This window comes from Lineus longissimus, chromosome 10 (genome assembly GCF_910592395.1).
Source record: "Lineus longissimus chromosome 10, tnLinLong1.2, whole genome shotgun sequence".
NCBI classification, from domain to species: Eukaryota; Metazoa; Nemertea; class Pilidiophora; order Heteronemertea; family Lineidae; genus Lineus; species Lineus longissimus.
Genome location: NC_088317.1, coordinates 5,995,336 through 6,017,156, shown reverse-complemented (window position 1 = coordinate 6,017,156; position 21,821 = coordinate 5,995,336). Strand labels below are relative to the sequence as shown.

The 21,821-nt window shown below is 43.9% G+C and overlaps 1 protein-coding gene across 1 annotated transcript in view; it reads right to left on the bottom strand.

The window, feature by feature from the left end:
- LOC135494239 (Na(+)/H(+) exchanger beta-like) overlaps positions 1-5,388 on the bottom strand; it is a 333,142-nt gene extending 327,754 nt beyond the window's left edge. The window contains exon 1 of the mRNA XM_064782086.1: positions 5,171-5,388. The gene's annotated coding sequence lies outside the window, so the exon portion shown is untranslated. The remainder of the gene's footprint in view (positions 1-5,170) is intronic.
- Between the last annotated feature and the right edge of the window lie 16,433 nt (positions 5,389-21,821).

Here is a 21,821-nt window from a genome sequence, read left to right as displayed (position 1 = left end):
ACAGGAGGACATAATGGTATTACATGTTAAATGATCAATAAAGACAAACACATAATGATGAAATAATACTATATAGTACATATTGTACACCCTATGCATGGGGAAAATAACCAGCACATGTGGATCTCCACAGCATGGACTGAAAAAATGGTCTCAAAGACAACAAAAATGTTTACTTACAAGACAAATTAGACTCCCTAGCTCGTCCCTGAATCCCACTTTACGATTACAATGAAAATGAACACAAATAGTAACATCCAAGATACAGATGCGGACAGATAAAAACACTGAAACCAAGATAACTGGTCTTGGTCCCAGACCTCCATTGGCAAGAAAGGAAAAGGAACCCCCAAATGACCTATGCAAATTAGAGGTCAACATGTATAAATAAAACTTTTGAACAAATATTTAGGCGGGAAAGTTTAAACACAAAATGGCCTTCACACGGCGGTTACCGAAGACGATTATGACTTATTGGCTCAAAGTCATAGGCCACGGTCGACATCTACGGCTACATCCAAAAGACAGAGAACTCCGTCTCCCATCCCATCAACATCCGCCAGAAACAAAAGAACCACTGGTCATGCTGGTACTACAGTAGTATCGGAGCAATTGCTCGCAATTGAAAAGGAGCGGTTGGATGTCGAGAAAAAACGACTCCAGTTGGAGGAACGACGTCTTGACGTAGAGATGAGACGACTCGGTATTGACGAGGCACGCTGGCAACAAGAACGCGACGCGGCAACTCGTCATTCCACCGATGAGCACAGAGTGAAACGCCCTGCTGTTAGCCATACATGTACCACATCAGACGATTTCACTAACTTATCATCTTTCTAACTGTAGATGTACACGACACCAATAAATTTCCCAGCTTTCAACTGTGTCAGCTATAATAGTTATTCTAGTACATACAGTTAATTAAAGTAAATGCGAACTTAAACTAGTTTCGTGTTTCATCACTAACTTGTGTTGGAAATATTAAAACTTTGCCTTTTTGGGGGCTACTTGGTGACAAAAACAAGATGAACATGAAAGACATTGCGTAGTTTTTTTTAAATGGTTATTCTATCAACAGTATTATTTTTGATTAAACTCATTGATTAGAACATAAAATAAAGTACTGTTGATGGAATAACTTCTTTTTAAATGGACGCGATTTTGTTATCTGCATGTGGCAAACTAGCCCCCATAAGGCACAGTTTTACGGTATTTGAAAGTTTGAAGGTTCAAAGGCGATTTAATGATTACTTCTTAATGAAGAATTATCATGCTTATACGGGGTGTCCCAGAAAGTTTGCCGGTGATGTATTTAGGAAAAATCGAAAATTTACGCCTAGGGAGTTATAAAGTGGGGGAACCGAATGGGGAATATGAAAACTTTTTTCAGTTTAATGCACAAACGATATAATAGTAAATTTGCACTTTACTGAAATGATTTGTCGAATGAAGATAAGAAATAAATATGTGAAACTGTTGAACCCGACCAACTTTCTGAGACACCCTGTATAAATACATCAGTATCATGCTATTCGACCTTAATTTGCAAAGTGGTTTCTGATTATCCCATTTCTTATTATTTCACCATCGTTTGGGTTATTCGGAAGAGGAGGGTTCAAGTCATTGTCTGGGTTGTCGTCCACATTTGGGGGTGCATTAGGCTGAAGGGGCACACCATTTTCCTCACATATGTTTGCAAAACAGCTGTAGCAGTAATGACTTTTAAGTATCTCTCTGGTCTCAGTGTTGGAGCTCCACCTGAAATAAGAAATAAAGAAAACTGCATTTTTGTCGAAGATTGTTAGTTCGGGCACAAACCGTATCGGTTAATTTGGTGAAGATGACGCATATGCTCTCAACACCTTTGTTAAAAAAATATACTGTTCAAAAGTACTTTTTGTATAGCTGCAGAAAGATTAGCTGGTAAAAACCTAGTGATCACCTTCGACACTCATAAGTGAAACTTAATAATAAACTGATGAAAATTTACGTCGCAGTTGAGCATTTGCACGAAGATCTGTTTAATTGCTTGCGCCTAAACTACAGGGTTACCCAATAAAATGTCCAAAAGCTAATGGATTCACCATCACATTTGGACATTTTATTGGGACATCCTTTGGACAGAAACATATTCAAACTAGTAAGAAAAATTAGAATGACGGAAAGTTTTACCATTTCGGTGAAGGCATAACCACCTCATTTTCCATCTACCAAATATCCCTTCAATCTTCTGTCGAGTCCTTCTGTGATTCCTGTTATAACTCCTTTCCGCTTCGTCTCTAGGGTGCTGGATAGGGGTAAGAAGCCAAGGGCGCAGCGGATATGCACGGTCTCCGAGCAGCTGGCCAACGGGAAATTCTCCATGCTCAAAACGTGTGCTAAGGTGACAATTATTCCAGATAAATGCATCATGAGTAGCCCCAGGCCATCGGGCTACCAAATTTGTGAACTTCATGTCACTATCACATATGCCCTGAACGTTTATTGCATGAGAATGCTTTCTTGAAACATACGCATCTTCATGTAATGATGGTGTCACGATGGGCACAAGACTTCCATCAACACAACCGATCACATTAGGAATGCGACGACGCGGACTATAGAAGCCTTCTTTAATGGCTTGTAGTCTATCTGGATGTCTAGGGAAGGTAATAGTGAGGTTTCGCAACCACCCGTTTAGGCCCTACGACGACGTTTATCTATTGTGTGAGTTTACCTGAACAATAGACAAACGTCGTCGAAGGGCCTAACCGGGTGGTTGCGAAACCTCACTAATGACGTTTGGAGCGACTGCAGTGAGGGCAGTTGCTACCCTCAGAATTATACGGGAAACCGAGCTCTGAGAAATGCCACAGAGGTCACCACTCACATACTGAAAGTTTCCATTGGCAAAGTATCGCAATGCACACAGTACTTGTAACGTGGGAGGAATCGCATGGTTTCGCCGTGTGGGATGGTCTAAGTCATTCCCTATCATGTCCACCACTTCAAGCAACACATGTCGTGGCATGCGATATCGTTTGATCATGTCTACGTCATCGTACAATTCCAAAGGATGAATACGGTCCCTAATGATGCGATTTCGGCGTAAAGCCTTCCTGTTTTCGTCTTCGAGCAGCAATGCGACAGCCATTTTGCGTGCACTCATCTGATTTGCGGGAGATATTTCAGATCCGCAAGCTGCGGGGGGGGGGGGGAGATGCGTAAAGAATTGCGTGCTCGTAATTTGCGCCTGCTTTATGAATCCGACTTGCGTGCACGCAAGCCACTTGCGGGCACGCAAGTAGCATGCGTGAAGTTGGTGAATAAGGCCCCAGTTTATGGTAGACGGTAATAAAGGCACTGGAAAAAAAGGCACTGGAAAAAAGGTACGGAAAAAAAGGCACCAGGTAAAAAAGGCACTGGAAAAAAAGGCACAGGAAAAAAGGCACTAGGAAAAAAGGGAATAGGAAAAAAGCACTGGAAAAAAAGGCACTAGGAAATCACTATACTAGGTAAAAAAGGCACTGGAAAAAAAGGCACCAGGAAATCTCTAGGTGAAAAATTCACCTCGGCCCAAAATTCATATGAGGTGCCCCCCCCGTGCATTTCTATATGTGTATGTGTTTTTTTGTTAGTTTTTTTCTCTAGGTAAAAACCTGCAAACCTGCCCCAACCCGTTTTAGTTCACATGGGTGAGCTCCGGGGGTGATTTCATGTCATCATGTCTTAGCGTCGTCGCTTACTTTTTGACACTCTTGTGATAAACTATTGTATCTTGTAGAAATAGGTTATTGGTGAGGGAACCCTGAATCTAATTTGATTAAACTACTCGACCAAATCGGATGATCTTTGTATCATTTTTTATAAGGATTCCCTGCCTATCCAAGCTAGTTTTTCTGGTCGGAGGGTACTGAAAATAGGCTATTCCGTTTTTTTTCTGGTGGCATTTTTCCTGGTGCCTTTTTTTCCAGTGCCTTTTTTACCCAGTGCCTTTTTTACCTGATGCCTTTTTTCCAGTGCCTTTTTTTCCAGTGCCTTTTTTTCCTAGTGCCTTTTTTTCCTAGTGCCTTTTTTTCCAGTGCCTTTTTTCCAGTGCCCTTTTTACCTAGTACCTTTTTTTCCGTACCTTTTTTCCAGTGCCTTTTTTTCCAGTGCCTTTATTACAATGTACCTACATTCGCAGTTTATGGCCGGCAATTACGGCATGGGATTGTCCTGATTGGCTTAATTAACAACAAAATAGTGCAATTGGAAAATAGTACTTGCGGCCCGACTTATTAGGACACCAGGATTGCGTGGTAAGGGTTAGCGGGGTTAGCACCAAGAACACATTACATAACGCACGTCCACATGATGTTGGAATGACATGTCGATCAATTAAGCGCCTCCTCTATGAGGATTGGTCATATTGGCAATGTAGAATATGCAGCCTACAAGATTCACCGTTCCGTGCCTTTTCCCTGTTGGTTTATACTCAGCTAAAATAGCAGCCTGTGTTATCACATTAAATATATGTGCTGCCTTTAAATACCAACTATTAAAATTCGTTCAGAAATTTGAAAATATAATCTGAGTTTCGATGCGATGATATTGTGTAAATATACGCATTGAATATAACTTTAAACAACGTCGTTGTGTAGACTGATATACAAATAATATAAAAGCCAAGTTTCTCGTGTGCATAATATGACTACACTAAAGAAGTTTTTATTTAATTACACCTGCACCAAGAAAATACAATGCACACGAACGGCGTTTATTACAACAGCATGCGAACATGTCCAAATAATCACGAAAGGAAATAATTTAGTGTCTCCCTCGTTTCATTTAAATTGGCATTTCACTGATCGTTGTTTTTTTCGTAGAAATTTATATCAAGTATGTATTTACATATTAGGAAGTTCTAAAAGTGAGTTATAAATTTTTGAAAGAACGAACGTGATCGATTTAGAGCTACCTGTCACCTAGCTGCTAGTAGTGAATTCCTATCGGAATAACATGGATAAAGCGACGTTACCGACTGCTATACCCAGGTAAACCGGCCGCCTAATGGGTCGAAGACATTTTAAAATATAAAGGGTGAAGTTAAATTAGGTAAGCTGCGCTTGAAAAGAACTTTTCAATAATATATTCACAATAAGCATGATAAGTCTAAACAAAGAATACAGACGATAACCCTGCCACTTACCGTGTTGATGTTTGTACATTGTTATCTATGTTATAGGCCTATGGTGTCTTCATAAATTCGATCAAAATGTAATTTCTGGATCATTGCACATCACACATATGAATGAGTGGCAGTTCTATATCAATATCCAGTCCAAAAGACCATTGCTTTGTAGATTGCTTTCCCTTTATCAGCATAATCTGGTGAGATATGCCTCCTGGTGGTACGACGTCAGTTGACGAGACTAATGGCGTTAAACCAAGTGAAGCTGGAGTTTCGCACGCATAGCTTCTAGCCAGATCTTTACACATATCTAGGCCCGTAATGGGGTAATTTTTACGCCAGTATTTGAATGTGAATAGCAAGAATGGCGCTGCTGGTCAATCAAGTCATGGCCTTAAGAAACTTACTCCCGTCGTGGGCTTACCTCTAATGTACACATACACTCGCTTACTACAGTGGACGTTAGGCGTGCGAGTATATCAAAACTCCCTCATAAACAAGGCACACGTGGTTCTGTAATAGTGAGGTTTTGCAACCACCCGGTCAGGCCCTACGACAACGTTTGTCTATTGTTCGGGTGAACTCACACAATAGATAAACGTCGTCGTAGGGCCTAACGTGGTGGTTGCAAAACCTCACTAATGAAACCCATGGCCCACCAAACAATGACTTGTACGGACTGAATACCATTCAACAATTGGAAAAAACATGTGGTTCTTTTTTGCAACAATGGCTTCGTAATGAATGAGGCATTTGTCAACGAAGACAATGCAAAAGTTTGAATGAAATCGACGCGGATATTGATTACTGTTCAGCTGATGTAGTATATTAGATGATGATGCAATAGACAACGGCAGCCTTCCTGCTGAAATAGCCTATGTACATGATTCTAAGGCTCTTGGATCAACAAGATGCGCGACGATAAGGCAAAGTAAGATAATGAAATCTTGGCCACTTCGATCCATCGATCTGTTATTGTTAGCCTCATTTCGTTGGCAGTCGGGGCAGTCAGGCCAGAAATTTAGGTTAACAAAGTATTTGCAGCGCTTAATCAGGCAGTGTCACCACAAGCCTTTTTGTTTGCTTTCAATATCGTGATCATCATACCAAAACAGATGACACACGCCAACTCCACACCGGCTGAAGAGAAATTTGCCATTATTCCCAGATTTGGAATGATTTAGAGAACACCTGTCTTGTAATATTCTCATAGGCCAGAGTAAACACATACGCTTTATTAACATGCAGCGATCGGGAAAATTGATACCGACACCAACATGACCAATAATATACGAATAGCGCACGAGAACGCATGCATGTGGCAAGCATTATCAATGGCTGACTGGTGGCGTCACTTGACGTAACAAATAGAAAATTGATATAGCTGCCCAACAGTAATTATAAAATCTGAACGATCGGTGTATGAACCCCTTAATAAAAAAAGGGAAAAAACCGAGTCCAATAATTGGCTTACAAGATAGTACATGTATACTCGCAGTTAAGTAAAAAAATACTTTATCAGTTATTGGAGATGATAATTTTTGGCAAATGAAGTAGGCGTACAGGTTGGAAATATTGGGCTTCAAAAACCTCACAATTTCAAAGAATATTCGATCATGTAAAGGAGGCAATACTTAAAATAACTCCAGTCGCCTGTAAAATGGTTGCGTACAGTAGCATGCCGACTTATCGGCGGTGAATACAGTCCTAAAGTCTCCTCCTTTCACCACCGACATCAAGGGCCAGGAAAGCCGTCGGACGCACCATCATAAACGGGCGGCCAATCAAATTGCTCGACACAAAGTATTTGAATGACGGCCTGCATTGATAGTGCCAACCTCAGGATCAGGTTACCCTTCTTCTATACAACATGCACTCTGCATTTGGGTCAGGTCAGCATCCCCTGAACCATTACTCATTGAACACCTGGTCTTCCATTATGATGGCTTTCAGTGCGTGTCTCTTGCGACAACCACGAGTGAGTGTAATGTTAGTGTTGTCGCTACATGGAAGAGAATGCAGGGAGACTACCGATAAAGTAACAGCTCTTCTGACGGCCGATCAGGAGGGAATTATCGGTGGTGAAGGATGGATATACGCACAACGACGGTGGATCGGCATGTAGAGAAAAGTATTTCATTCACTTCTTTATCACCACCACAGGCCATAATGACTACAGGTGATCATTTCTTCAATTGCATCTGCCTTATTGTATTATTGTATTATAGTATACACCATTTCCTTTTTTCAGGATGCCTTCACAGATACTTATGTGTGAGTGAAATTGGCTGTCGACTATTGCGTTCGTACGCATATGCTCAAGTGCTTCCATGAAAGGCCAGAAATGTTCGTCTTACAGGCCGATGATCCTTTATTAGTCAGAATGGTACTGCATCATGATCCAATTCGATCGACAATATCCACATGTCATAATGGTACAGGAGAAAAATAATTACTCGTAATTTCACGGAAAAAACCCAAAAATGATCGAATGCATAACAAACAATTGGCTCGGTGAGATCAAACTCCCCTGCGAGCTGAAAGCAGAAAGTCCTAACGAGAACGCGATGGAGTTTTTCGATGCGGGGGTTAAATCTTATGACCGCGACCTCTACGATAAGCCATTGCAAGTCAAGTCAAGGATAGTTTGCGGGTTGCTCTGCCTGTCAAGGAGATCGGTGTCCTTCATTTTTAATATGAAGAAGAAGCATTGTTGTTTGCACTCAGTACCAGATATCTATCACTGTCAAAGGAATCGGATTTATTTGCCGGATGGATGCCGTATTAGCGTGATAAAGGTAAGTGCCATAATGGAAGATCATCGGTTAAGGGTATTGCTGGCGGCCACCATCTAGGTAAAAATGATTTGGGTGGCGTGGCTGAAACACTCTTAAGTTACCGTCAAAGGTGAAAATGCATCCATTTTCTTTGGACTAGATGTAGTGAAAACAAAGATCATTTTTGGGTACAATAAAACTGCTTCAGACACACATCTGGCGTCTTGAGGGTAATGGTTTTTTTACCATGAACCGTGTATTGAAGTGGTGATTAGATCATTATTCATACTTTTTAGGAATTCGCCGTTATAAGCTTACAGCGGTTTGTCGTCATTTCAGTCATTTGTTTGGGACGTGCTCGCGTGACTTCGTGTGCCAGATACGTGTACATGATTGGTTGCCATTATTATGTCTGAGCGCTTCGGCTTAACATGTACCTGCTTTGTTTTGTTCGTTCATGAACAGGATAGCGTAGGCAAGTATAACCAATCCTGCTCCAATCCAACCAGATCGAAGCTTATTCGCTCTTCCAACATAGACTTTCATCATACCATGTCATCACAGGCGAGTGAAATAAACAGCACACGTCAACCAATTATAGGTCGATCGGACACAATCGACCCGCAGCCTACAGGCAATTTTTATTTATTTCTCTATTTATTGAAAACCTCCTTGATAGAAGATAACATAATTATACATGAAACATTACATATCATCAAAATTGAGAAAAGTTACATACAAAACATGAAGTTATAACCCTGATAAGTCTAACAACTCCCCATCCAAGGTACAACGTGCAATATGCATTCAAAATTAGAAAGCCCTCCCCCGGAGGCGAGGCAACACCTTATTCTGGGATTGCCTCTTGTTGAAGTCATCCGCGTGGATGAGTGCCCTCAACGAGTCAATATGCAGCCAAGTCAACGTACACTTGTACGTTGAATTCGTAGTTTGTATATAAAGCAAATAATTCGCGATGGATCGATAACGATGACAGAGGTATTTTTACCATCCCGTATGCCGCTCCAAGAACATGTGATCAACTTGAAGAATCATAGGCGCAAGTAGGCGAGGGAAACTGGTGGCCAGTTTTGGCAGTCATGGAACGACGCCATCTATAAATATTATTTCAGGTCGAGCAGGAATCTAGTTTCAAATTGTACCTCGAAGCCTTGGTATCAGAACCCAGATATCCCTGATCATAAGTCGACAGTCGGTCACCTGTTCATTGCCATCTATTGGCCGTCTTAATGCACAGTTACCAACTGCCAACTTGTGATTAGACGAACATCCCGGTGTTGGCTAGAACGCAAACGTTGGCCGTTGATTAACAACTGCCAACTTGTGATAAGACGAACATCCCGGTGTTGGCTAGAACGCAAACGTTGGCAGTTAATCAATTGGGCGGATGGATCGCTCAGGTCACTCGGTTTGACACCAGGGATTAAGATGGCAGCACGGTTCAGTCGATCCCAGTATTGTTTGTCGCACAACAAAATCTCTGTAGACGAGCTATAGAGCTATTATTAGCTTGACACCAAACCTCCGTTTTTTTCGATAGGTAAATTATCATACTTGGTTGTTTCCTTTTTTTGGTTGACATTGACCAACATGCCTACCGCCGTACAAAATAAAAGACTGTTCCAGTATGCACATAAAGCGTTGTAGATTATCCACTGTTAGTGATGGAATATGTTACACTCGACACTGTTGACAAACCGTAAGGCCGGAACGGGACAATTGCGCTGAGAGATCATGTCGTCGATGGGGATAAAAAAGAAAACATATTGTTGGATGAGCCAGATTTTCCAAGGTCGACTCAACAATTGGAAACAAGAACCTAGAGTAAAATTGGAATTGCCCCGTTCCATTAAAGGAATATATCCAGTGTGGGCCCTGGTTAGTGGCTGAACATGGTCAGGTCGACAGGGTCCTTGATACATCCGTGCGGGTTAGGCAAAGGACAGTGCCGTGGCCATGTTTATGACTGCGTTAAGGCGCAAGGGATTTAAGGAAAATCTGTCGAGTAGACCAATAACGGCTGTGCCGAAGTTGTCCCATTTAGACTTCTCCCGTTTTACTTTTTCCATTTTGCACAGTGTAAAGGAAACTAAAGGGAAAAAGTTAATTGGTAGAAGGCATAATGACCGTAGATCTACTCAGCTATTTCATCATGATACATGTAGTGGTTAATTAGACGTCATTAATTTGGAACAAATGGCGACCAAACAAATCATCTGTAGATCAGTCAAGGGTTAATGCCCGCTGTGTTGTGAAATGACACAACGAGTGTTAACCTTATGCCCGATCCAGACGAAACCATTCAACAACTGACAGCATATACATGAACCAGAGTTTAATTGAATGACTCTGCATGAACGTAATTTTGTGATCCATTGATTAATCTTTGCAGAATTATAAACAAAATCCGATCATAATTTTGCTGTGCGCGTGTTTTCAGCTGGTGTGTCACATACGCACTGGCATGACTGTAAATTCCACAGTTATATTTGAAGGATCACCTCTCAATCACACCTCCCGTCGTCGTCCCCAACCGCCCCAAGCGTTTCAATCTCGATAAGAGTCTTTTGAAATTCTGAGTTAAGATCTTTCTTCAGTTTTTTTTATACATGTACACTGTTTGTAGCCGTGGCGAATATAAAAAATTGGCAAACGGTTAGAAAGCATTTGATGCATCATCAGGTCATACGAAAGTTTCTGAATGAAACTTTGTCGCAGGCCCTATCGTCCACATGTTCAGCAAGCAGAGTCTAGCTTGCTGATCTTCGACGGACTTATAAACAGGAAATGAGAAGGTTCATTTTCACTGCCCGAGAAAATGTAAAATGTAGGCCCAAACATCTTTTTACAGGAACTTTATCGCGATTATTGCCCAGGCTTGTCCCATCATCAACCTCTCGATATGCATACGGGATTATTCCGATAATAATTATAATTATGCGCAGTTGTGATGTCGGAAACGAGGCTACCCCATAGGCTGTCAATCTTCTTGGTCCGGTTGTTAAAAAACGAGTTAATAAAATTTTGACATGTACCAGGTGACGAAAAAAGTTGCTTTGCTTTTGATTTTAAATAACTTCCGTAAATCTAAATCACCAAATACCTGTCACTTTCAGTTAAGATCTATACTTTTGATGCCATTACGGGCTGCATGGTATCCGAACTACCGGGCCATGCTTGGCACATAATCTAGATAGGGGACTTCGTAAAAAAGTGTTGTTATTTGATCTGGCTTTTTAAGATTACTGGGTCCACTCACCAATAAGATCTTAAGCCCGACAATACCCGATTTCTACTACCGCCTCGATGGGTAGAGCCTAAACAACCGGGCATAATAGTAGGCCTTTTGAAGCCATACAAGGGGGAGGTATATCTTATCTTCGTTTCTTCCAATTGGTCTTTAATTGCAATATGAAAAGTTCCGCTGTAGAGTCATGACTATTCATGATGATTACGTTGTTAACCATTGAATAGATATCCCACCCATTTTATGGCTGCGAAAGGCCTACTATTGTGTTCGGCTGTTTCGACTCTACCCATCGAGGTGGTGGTACAAATCGGGTATCTTCGGGCTTGGGATCTTATTGCTGAGTGGATCCAGTATATTATTCACTATTTTACCAGCATCGCGGAAGAAAAAGAAACTTGTTCTGGAGAAGCGAGGGCATCTGAAACTCATTCAGCGTCTACCGATTTTGTTTATAATTCTGCAAAGATTAATCAATGGATCACAAAATTACGTTCATGCAGAGTCATTCAATTAAACTCTGGTTCATGTATATGCTGTCAGTTGTTGAATGGTTTCGTTTGGATCGGGCATAAGGTTAACACTCGTTGTGTCATTTCACAACACAGCGGGCATTAACCCTTGACTGATCTACAGATGATTTGTTTGGTCGCCATTTGTTCCAAATTAATGACGTCTAATTAACCACTACATGTATCATGATGAAATAGCTGAGTAGATCTAAGGTCATTATGCCTTCTACCAATTAACTTTTTCCCTTTAGTTTCCTTTACACTGTGCAAAATGGAAAAAGTAAAACGGGAGAAGTCTAAATGGGACAACTTCGGCACAGCCGTTATTGGTCTACTCGACAGATTTTCCTTAAATCCCTTGCGCCTTAACGCAGTCATAAACATGGCCACGGCACTGTCCTTTGCCTAACCCGCACAGATGTATCAAGGACCCTGTCGACCTGACCATGTTCAGCCACTAACCAGGGCCCACACTGGATATATTCCTTTAATGGAACGGGGCAATTCCAATTTTACTGTAGGTTCTTGTTTCCAATTGTTGAGTCGACCTTGGAAAATCTGGCTCATCCAACAATATGTTTTCTTTTTTATCCCCATCGACGACATGATCTCTCAGCGCAATTGTCCCGTTTCGGCCTTACGGTTTGTCAACAGTGTCGAGTGTAACATATTCCATTACTAACAGTGGATAATCTACAACGCTATATGTGCATACTGGAACAGTCTTTTATTTTGTACGGCGGTAGGCATGTTGGTCAATGTCAACCAAAAAAAGGAAACAACCAAGTATGATAATTTACCTACCGAAAAAAACAGAGGTTCGGTGTCAAGCTAATAATAGCTCTATAGCTCGTCTACAGAGCTTTTGTTGTGCGACAAACAATACTGGGATCGACTGAACCGTGCTGCCATCTTAATCCCTGGTGTCAAACCGAGTGACCTGAGCGATCCATCCGCCCAATTGATCAATTGCGTTCTAGCCAACACCGGGATGTTCGTCTTATCACAAGTTGGCAGTTGTTAATCAACGGCCAACGTTTGCGTTCTAGCCAACACCGGGATGTTCGTCTAATCACAAGTTGGCAGTTGGTAACTGTGCATTAAGACGGCCAATAGATGGCAATGAACAGGTGACCGACTGTCGACTTATGATCAGGGATATCTGGGTTCTGATACCAAGGCTTCGAGGTACAATTTGAAACTAGATTCCTGCTCGACCTGAAATAATATTTATAGATGGCGTCGTTCCATGACTGCCAAAACTGGCCACCAGTTTCCCTCGCCTACTTGCGCCTATGATTCTTCAAGTTGATCACATGTTCTTGGAGCGGCATACGGGATGGTAAAAATACCTCTGTCATCGTTATCGATCCATCGCGAATTATTTGCTTTATATACAAACTACGAATTCAACGTACAAGTGTACGTTGACTTGGCTGCATATTGACTCGTTGAGGGCACTCATCCACGCGGATGACTTCAACAAGAGGCAATCCCAGAATAAGGTGTTGGCTGGCCTTTGGGGGAGGGCTTTCTAATTTTGAATACTGTACATATTGCACGTTGTATCTTGGATGGGGAGTTGTTAGACTTATCAGGGTTATAACTTCATGTTTTGTATGTAATTTTTCTCAATTTTGATGATATGTAATGTTTCATGTATAATTATGTTATCTTCTGTCAAGGAGGTTTTCAATAAATAGAGAAATAAATAAAAATTGCCTGTAGGCTGCGGGTCGATTGTGTCCGATCGACCTATAATTGGTTGACGTGTGCTGTTTATTTCACTCGCCTGTGATGACATGGTATGATGAAAGTCTATGTTGGAAGAGCGAATAAGCTTCGATCTGGTTGGATTGGAGCAGGATTGGTTATACTTGCCTACGCTATCCTGTTCATGAACGAACAAAACAAAGCAGGTACATGTTAAGCCGAAGCGCTCAGACATAATAATGGCAACCAATCATGTACACGTATCTGGCACACGAAGTCACGCGAGCACGTCCCAAACAAATGACTGAAATGACGACAAACCGCTGTAAGCTTATAACGGCGAATTCCTAAAAAGTATGAATAATGATCTAATCACCACTTCAATTACACGGTTCATGGTAAAAACCCATTAATCTCAAGACGCCAGATGTGTGTCTGAAGCAGTTTTATTGTACCCAAAAATGATCTTTGTTTTCACTACATCTAGTCCAAAGAAAATGGATGCATTTTCACCTTTGACGGTAACTTACACTCACTCGTGGTTGTCGCACGAGACACGCACTGAAAGCCATCATAATGGAAGACCAGGTGTTCAATGAGAATGGTTCAGGGGATGCTGACCTGACCCTAATGCAGAGAGCATGTTGTATAGAAGAAGGGTAACCTGATCCTGAGGTTGGCACTATCAATGCAGGCCGTCATTCAAATACTTTGTGTCGAGCAATTTGATTGGCCGCCCGTTTATGATGGTGCGTCCGACGGCTTTCCTGGCCCTTGATGTCGGTGGTGAAAGGAGGAGACTTTAGGACTGTATTCACCGCCGATAAGTCGGCATGCTACTGTACGCAACCATTTTACAGGCGACTGGAGTTATTTTAAGTATTGCCTCCTTTACATGATCGAATATTCTTTGAAATTGTGAGGTTTTTGAAGCCCAATATTTCCAACCTGTACGCCTACTTCATTTGCCAAAAATTATCATCTCCAATAACTGATAAAGTATTTTTTTACTTAACTGCGAGTATACATGTACTATCTTGTAAGCCAATTATTGGACTCGGTTTTTTCCCTTTTTTTATTAAGGGGTTCATACACCGATCGTTCAGATTTTATAATTACTGTTGGGCAGCTATATCAATTTTCTATTTGTTACGTCAAGTGACGCCACCAGTCAGCCATTGATAATGCTTGCCACATGCATGCGTTCTCGTGCGCTATTCGTATATTATTGGTCATGTTGGTGTCGGTATCAATTTTCCCGATCGCTGCATGTTAATAAAGCGTATGTGTTTACTCTGGCCTATGAGAATATTACAAGACAGGTGTTCTCTAAATCATTCCAAATCTGGGAATAATGGCAAATTTCTCTTCAGCCGGTGTGGAGTTGGCGTGTGTCATCTGTTTTGGTATGATGATCACGATATTGAAAGCAAACAAAAAGGCTTGTGGTGACACTGCCTGATTAAGCGCTGCAAATACTTTGTTAACCTAAATTTCTGGCCTGACTGCCCCGACTGCCAACGAAATGAGGCTAACAATAACAGATCGATGGATCGAAGTGGCCAAGATTTCATTATCTTACTTTGCCTTATCGTCGCGCATCTTGTTGATCCAAGAGCCTTAAAATCATGTACATAGGCTATTTCAGCAGGAAGGCTGCCGTCGTCTATTGCATCATCATCTGATATACTACATCAGCTGAACAGTAATCAATATCCGCGTCGATTTCATTCAAACTTTTGCATTGTCTTCGTTGACAAATGCCTCATTCATTACGAAGCCATTGTTGCAAAAAAGAACCACATGTTTTTTCCAATTGTTGAATGGTATTCAGTCCGTACAAGTCATTGTTTGGTGGGCCATGGGTTTCATTAGTGAGGTTTTGCAACCACCACGTTAGGCCCTACGACGACGTTTATCTATTGTGTGAGTTCACCCGAACAATAGACAAACGTTGTCGTAGGGCCTGACCGGGTGGTTGCAAAACCTCACTATTACAGAACCACGTGTGCCTTGTTTATGAGGGAGTTTTGATATACTCGCACGCCTAACGTCCACTGTAGTAAGCGAGTGTATGTGTACATTAGAGGTAAGCCCACGACGGGAGTAAGTTTCTTTAGGCCATGACTTGATTGACCAGCAGCGCCATTCTTGCTATTCACATTCAAATACTGGCGTAAAAATTACCCCATTACGGGCCAAGATATGTGTAAAGATCTAACTAGAAGCTATGCGTGCGAAACTCCAGTCGAGTATTACAATTGCACTGGCACGCTGACACTGGCACGCTGGCGCTGGCACGCTGGCGCTGGCGCTGGCGCTGGCGCTGGCGCTGGCGCTGGCGCTGGCGCTGGCGCTGGCGCTGGCGCTGGCGCTGGCGCTGGCGCTGGCGCTGGCGCTGGCGCTGGCGCTGGCGCTGGCGCTGGCGCTGGCGCTGGCGCTGGCGCTGGCACTGGCACTGGCGCTGGCGCTGGCACTGGCACTGGCACTGGCACTGGCACTGGCACTGGCACTGGCACTGGCACTGGCACTGGCACTGGCACTGGCACTGGCACTGGCACTGGCACTGGCACTGGCACTGGCACTGGCACTGGCACTGGCACTGGCACTGGCACTGGCACTGGCACTGGCACTGGCACTGGCACTGGCACTGGCACTGGCACTGGCACTGGCACTGGCACTGGCACTGGCACTGGCACTGGCACTGGCACTGGCACTGGCACTGGCACTGGCACTGGCACTGGCACTGGCACTGGCACTGGCACTGGCACTGGCACTGGCACTGGCACTGGCACTGGCACTGGCACTGGCACTGGCACTGGCACTGGCACTGGCACTGGCACTGGCACTGGCACTGGCACTGGCACTGGCACTGGCACTGGCACTGGCACTGGCACTGGCACTGGCACTGGCACTGGCACTGGCACTGGCACTGGCACTGGCACTGGCACTGGCACTGGCACTGGCACTGGCACTGGCACTGGCACTGGCACTGGCACTGGCACTGGCACTGGCACTGGCACTGGCACTGGCACTGGCACTGGCACTGGCACTGGCACTGGCACTGGCACTGGCACTGGCACTGGCACTGGCACTGGCACTGGCACTGGCACTGGCACTGGCACTGGCACTGGCACTGGCACTGGCACTGGCACTGGCACTGGCACTGGCACTGGCACTGGCACTGGCACTGGCACTGGCACTGGCACTGGCACTGGCACTGGCACTGGCACTGGCACTGGCACTGGCACTGGCACTGGCACTGGCACTGGCACTGGCACTGGCACTGGCACTGGCACTGGCACTGGCACTGGCACTGGCACTGGCACTGGCACTGGCACTGGCACTGGCACTGGCACTGGCACTGGCACTGGCACTGGCACTGGCACTGGCACTGGCACTGGCACTGGCACTGGCACTGGCACTGGCACTGGCACTGGCACTGGCACTGGCACTGGCACTGGCACTGGCACTGGCACTGGCACTGGCACTGGCACTGGCACTGGCACTGGCACTGGCACTGGCACTGGCACTGGCACTGGCACTGGCACTGGCACTGGCACTGGCACTGGCACTGGCACTGGCACTGGCACTGGCACTGGCACTGGCACTGGCACTGGCACTGGCACTGGCACTGGCACTGGCACTGGCACTGGCACTGGCACTGGCACTGGCACTGGCACTGGCACTGGCACTGGCACTGGCCATGTCATGCTAGCACTGGCACTGGCACTGGCTCTGACACGCTGGCACGCTGGCACTGGCACGCTGGCACTGGCACGCTGGCACGCTGGCACTGGCACGCTGGCACGCTGGCACTGGCACGCTGGCACTTGCACGCTGGCACTGGCACACTGGCACTGGCACTAGCACTGGCACTGGCACACTGGCACTGGCACGCTGGCACTGGCACGCTGGCACTGGCACGCTGTCACGCTGGCACGCTGGCACGCTGGCACGCTGGCACGCTGGCACTGGCATGCTGGCACTGGCACACTGGCACTGGCACGCTGGCAATGGCACTGGCACTGGCACGCTGGCACTGGCACGCTGGCACGCTGGCACTGGCACGCTGGCACTGGCACGCTGGCACTGGCACGCTGGCACTGGCACACTGGCACTGGCACGCTGGCACTGGCACGCTGGCACTGGCAGGCTGGCACTGGCACGCTGGCACTGGTACGCTGGCACTAGCCAAAGAATGCATCCCAAAATGGTCTGCAGTTCGCTGAAATTCATATGAGTTCAGATTGTTTGTAGTCTTGTAGCCTTGCCTATGCTTCGACCTTCTTACTGCATACTGGATCCTCTATGTGGGCAATGTAATTGACAAGATAGAATATAACCTAGGGCAGCAGACTAGGACTTACCAGTATTAGGTGTAGGCGGCAGCCCAATGGCTGAGGTGATTCATTTTATATTTTGATTTTTATTCTTTGACATGATTCAACTTAATGCCGTCCATCAGATTAACTTTTGAAACATTTATTTAAGTCCCTGAAACAATGTATTCGCCTTTTTTAGCAAAAAAAACATGTTAGAGCCAGTGTCAGTGCCAATGCCAGCGTGCCAGTGACATGTATTGAATCAACCCTCGCAAAATAAAGCGAGCATAACCGCTGATCAGCTCACTGAGCTAAAGTTGAGCCAATTGTGAAGCAGCTCTCGCATGTCTAGTGGCCTTCCCCTTAAATTCCAATGCACACACGAAAATTGGCTCGATGATCATTACCCCCAAATCGACCGAAATAAACTCTTTCAGTCGTTACTGAATATCGGATGCCAGTGACACAAATTTTCGGAGATAATTTTTCCCGTTCTAGGACTTCCAAGACTCAAATAGATGAAACGTTCTCTGCAAAATTGGTATCTGACCCATATTTCATTGAGAGGCTGATCTTGGAATGAAAGTATCGCTTGATTTATGACGAAATTGTTTTCTTCATATGTATACTTGTGTCAATTAGGCAGAGTCTAGCTAACTGATCTGTGCCAGAATTATCAACAGGAAAAGAGAAGGTTCGTTTTCAACGCCCGAGAAAATGTAAAATGTAGGCCGAAAAGTTGATCTTTACACAGTGCAAAAACCGGTCAGCTTGATGTAGTATGTGTAACGCATTGGTAATTGCATGAGCTTGTGTATTCTAATGCACTAGCTCATAGAATTCATAATCGATTTTAAAAATCGACTGCAATCGATTCCAATGTCGATGACACAATTTAAGCAAATCAATGCATAAACGGTACTTCGACAACCCAGTGCCTTATACTGGACATACGTATTTGAAATACCGGTATCATTTTTGCATGTAACAACACATGCATGTATTGACGCACACGCCATTTCTGCAAAAATGAAGTATTTACCCATGACCAATAGCCCAAAGGATTATGGTTTGGCTAGGTCTGGAAAAAAAGATGCGCCTTTATAATTGATAGCTGGTTCCTTTCAGCCTCATGTATGGTGGTGTCATCTCTACTAGTATGTAAGGCCGCGAACATTATAGAGTTCGCGTTTTCACATGTATGTACATGTACATGACGTAGCGTGTCATTGTTCACTTTCCATGCGCGACATGAAGAACGATAAAAGTCATTTCCAAAGAGCGGGCTACATACGATTCACGATGTCACCTTTCACCCTCACGTCTTGTTTTCAAGCCGAAGTCAGTTAACTTGTGACAAGTGAAATATGACAGGTGACAACGTGAATCCAATAACTCCGGCCAAATAGCTTAGACAATGAATTGCTTTGAGCTCGTTGATTGGCAGACAAGAAGCGGAGTTTTACACTCGAGGTTTTCGATGCTGGCAATACGTCTGTGGTCTCTCGACGCGTGAGTAACATGGTCACCATCACCGACCTATCCTCGCGCTATTGCCATCTATTGGAGCTAATGCGTCGCATTCAAGTTGCATACTTTCCATGTCTTGGCTGGGACGGAGTTCTGTCCTGAGAATTACATGATATTCACGTGACAACTAGATCGATCGCATGTTACAACTGTAAACTGATGTAAATGGAACGGAGACGACTGCAAGCTGTCAGATCAAATACTGTCGTACGAAAACAAAGTTTGCAAACTATTATTCGTAAACACACTGTATGTAAACCAAAACATACAGAAATTGACGTATTTCAGTCCCAACAAAGTACTTCAATGCTTATTGCTATAAAATTGCATGTCTGTTCAGTAAATTATGATTATGAGCTGTACACTGTTTCATTAAACTGTGCTGAATTATCTACGTACATACTATGTTGCCTGAAGCGATGAACACGATCTAGATCTCACTTCGATGAGTGCTTTTCATCCTGTATCTACATCGTATGGGCTTGGATCGCTCGAGAAGAATCCTGGTAACGCAGCACATGCAACCACATGCTGTGGATGGGTTAAGTTGCAATTTGTTGGTAAGAATTTAAGATCTTTAGTTTTGACGGACACTCAACAAGAATTTTGTTCAAGCATGAAAAATGGCTTTTTGGACCTATTAATCACTCCGGAGTGATCGATACACAAGAGTGTGATTCATTCATTACGGTTTTTTGCACTTGCCGGTTTAAGCTTATCGAACCCAAATCCTTTCTGCGTGGTTAGGAGCAAATGACGGTGTAGCAATCAACGATTTTCTGTACTCGGACGATACAGTCAAATATGGGAAGTTTATGCATTCACGACAACAACAGACAGCGCTATCTGTGATGAACGGTTTCCGCTCTCCAAGCATTGACTTTTATAACAGTTGCTTTAAGCCGTGACTGAACCAGTGGAAATAGCACCACATTTTTAGAGATTATGAGTGCTGTGGTTCAGTTTTATTTACAAATATTTTGCAGAATCGAAGGAAAGTTAGCATTATGGCAGCGGTCACTAAGTTATTCGCAGCTACTGAAATGGATGCTCTCAAACGGGAATTACCAATTGGTTCTGGAGACTTTCTAAATACGACACAGGTGATCAGAACAACCACCCGGGACCCTCGGAATGACTTTTGGGAATGGCATCTCAACGTTTTCCTTGGGAGCTATTTCACACCTTTTATAATATTACTTGGAACCATTTTGAACGGTCTCACTTTAATTGTGCTGCTCCGCCGAAAATTTGGAAAGTATTCGACGAGATTGTTGCTGATTTCCCTTGCTCTAGCCGACACGGCTGCACTCTGGACTGGAATTACCTTCTGGGTTGATGAATCCTTTTCGCTTGCTCTTTCAGTCCTCTCCGTAGAGTCCTGCCCCGCGTATAGTTTCTTTACCTATTTCTTCCAACAGTACGCGAGTTGGAACGTGATGTTCCTAACATTGGAACGATTCATATCAGTCTCCTACCCAATCAAGGCGAGAGTCATCTGCACTCGGAAATGGACATGCGTAGCTCTTTTTGCCCCACTAATTTTCAGCATTTTTCTAAACCTTCAAACTCTGTTCTATTTTAAACGATTTGACTACCTTAATTTGGGTTATGTATGTGATACACCTCTGCAGGCAGGCGACATACACTCACTTATCTTTCACTGGATGGATATGGCAACGTATTCTTTCATACCATTTTCTGTAATAATTTTCTGTAATTGTTCAATTCTAGTTAAAGTCATTCGGAGTCGGAACAAAAGGAAGAAGATGAAGCTATCGGGACGAGGCAATAGTAGTTCCGATGACACCTCTACTCAAATGACCAGCATGACGTACATGTTGACCACAGTCAGCCTCGTGTTTATAATTCTAACATCACCCAATCCAATTTCACTAATTGTTGGAGAATTAACAGTAATCCGTTCCTGGCATGAATGGGTTATTTCTGTTTTGGTCACTACTGTTGCAAACGTTTGTAGCTTATGCAATAGCGCCATCAATGTTATTCTTTATTGTGTGAGTGGTACTCAATTCAGGCGGGAGGTTTTCAAAATGTTTCGGGGGGAACGTTGACCAGGTGCTAATATCGTATCGGCATTACCGACCATATATCACAATTGATAACTCAGTTTATTAAATCAAGAAGCAGTGAAAGACAGTTATCGCCCCGTATGACATCCTGAGGAAATCAATGGTTTGCAGGGCCGGAGAAGCGAACATTAACCTCTGATTTCCTCAGTATGCAGTTTGAAAGCTGACACTTTATGATGCTATTCGACAATTTTTACAAACGATGCATGGAGCTGCATGGCTTGGTCAGTCAGATCACAAAATGTTATCAAAGGTTTGGCGATTGGCCGGCTTGAGCTTAGCCTATAACTTGATCTCACCAGCCAAGATCGCCAGGGCCATCGCATATGATCATACGACAACTACAATGAGAAGAAAGTGGACTTTTTACCCATGCTCCGCGCAGTACTAACAGTGTGATGAGGCGGTCCTATCGCTGTTTGAATCGAACCAGACCAGACCAGATTTACGC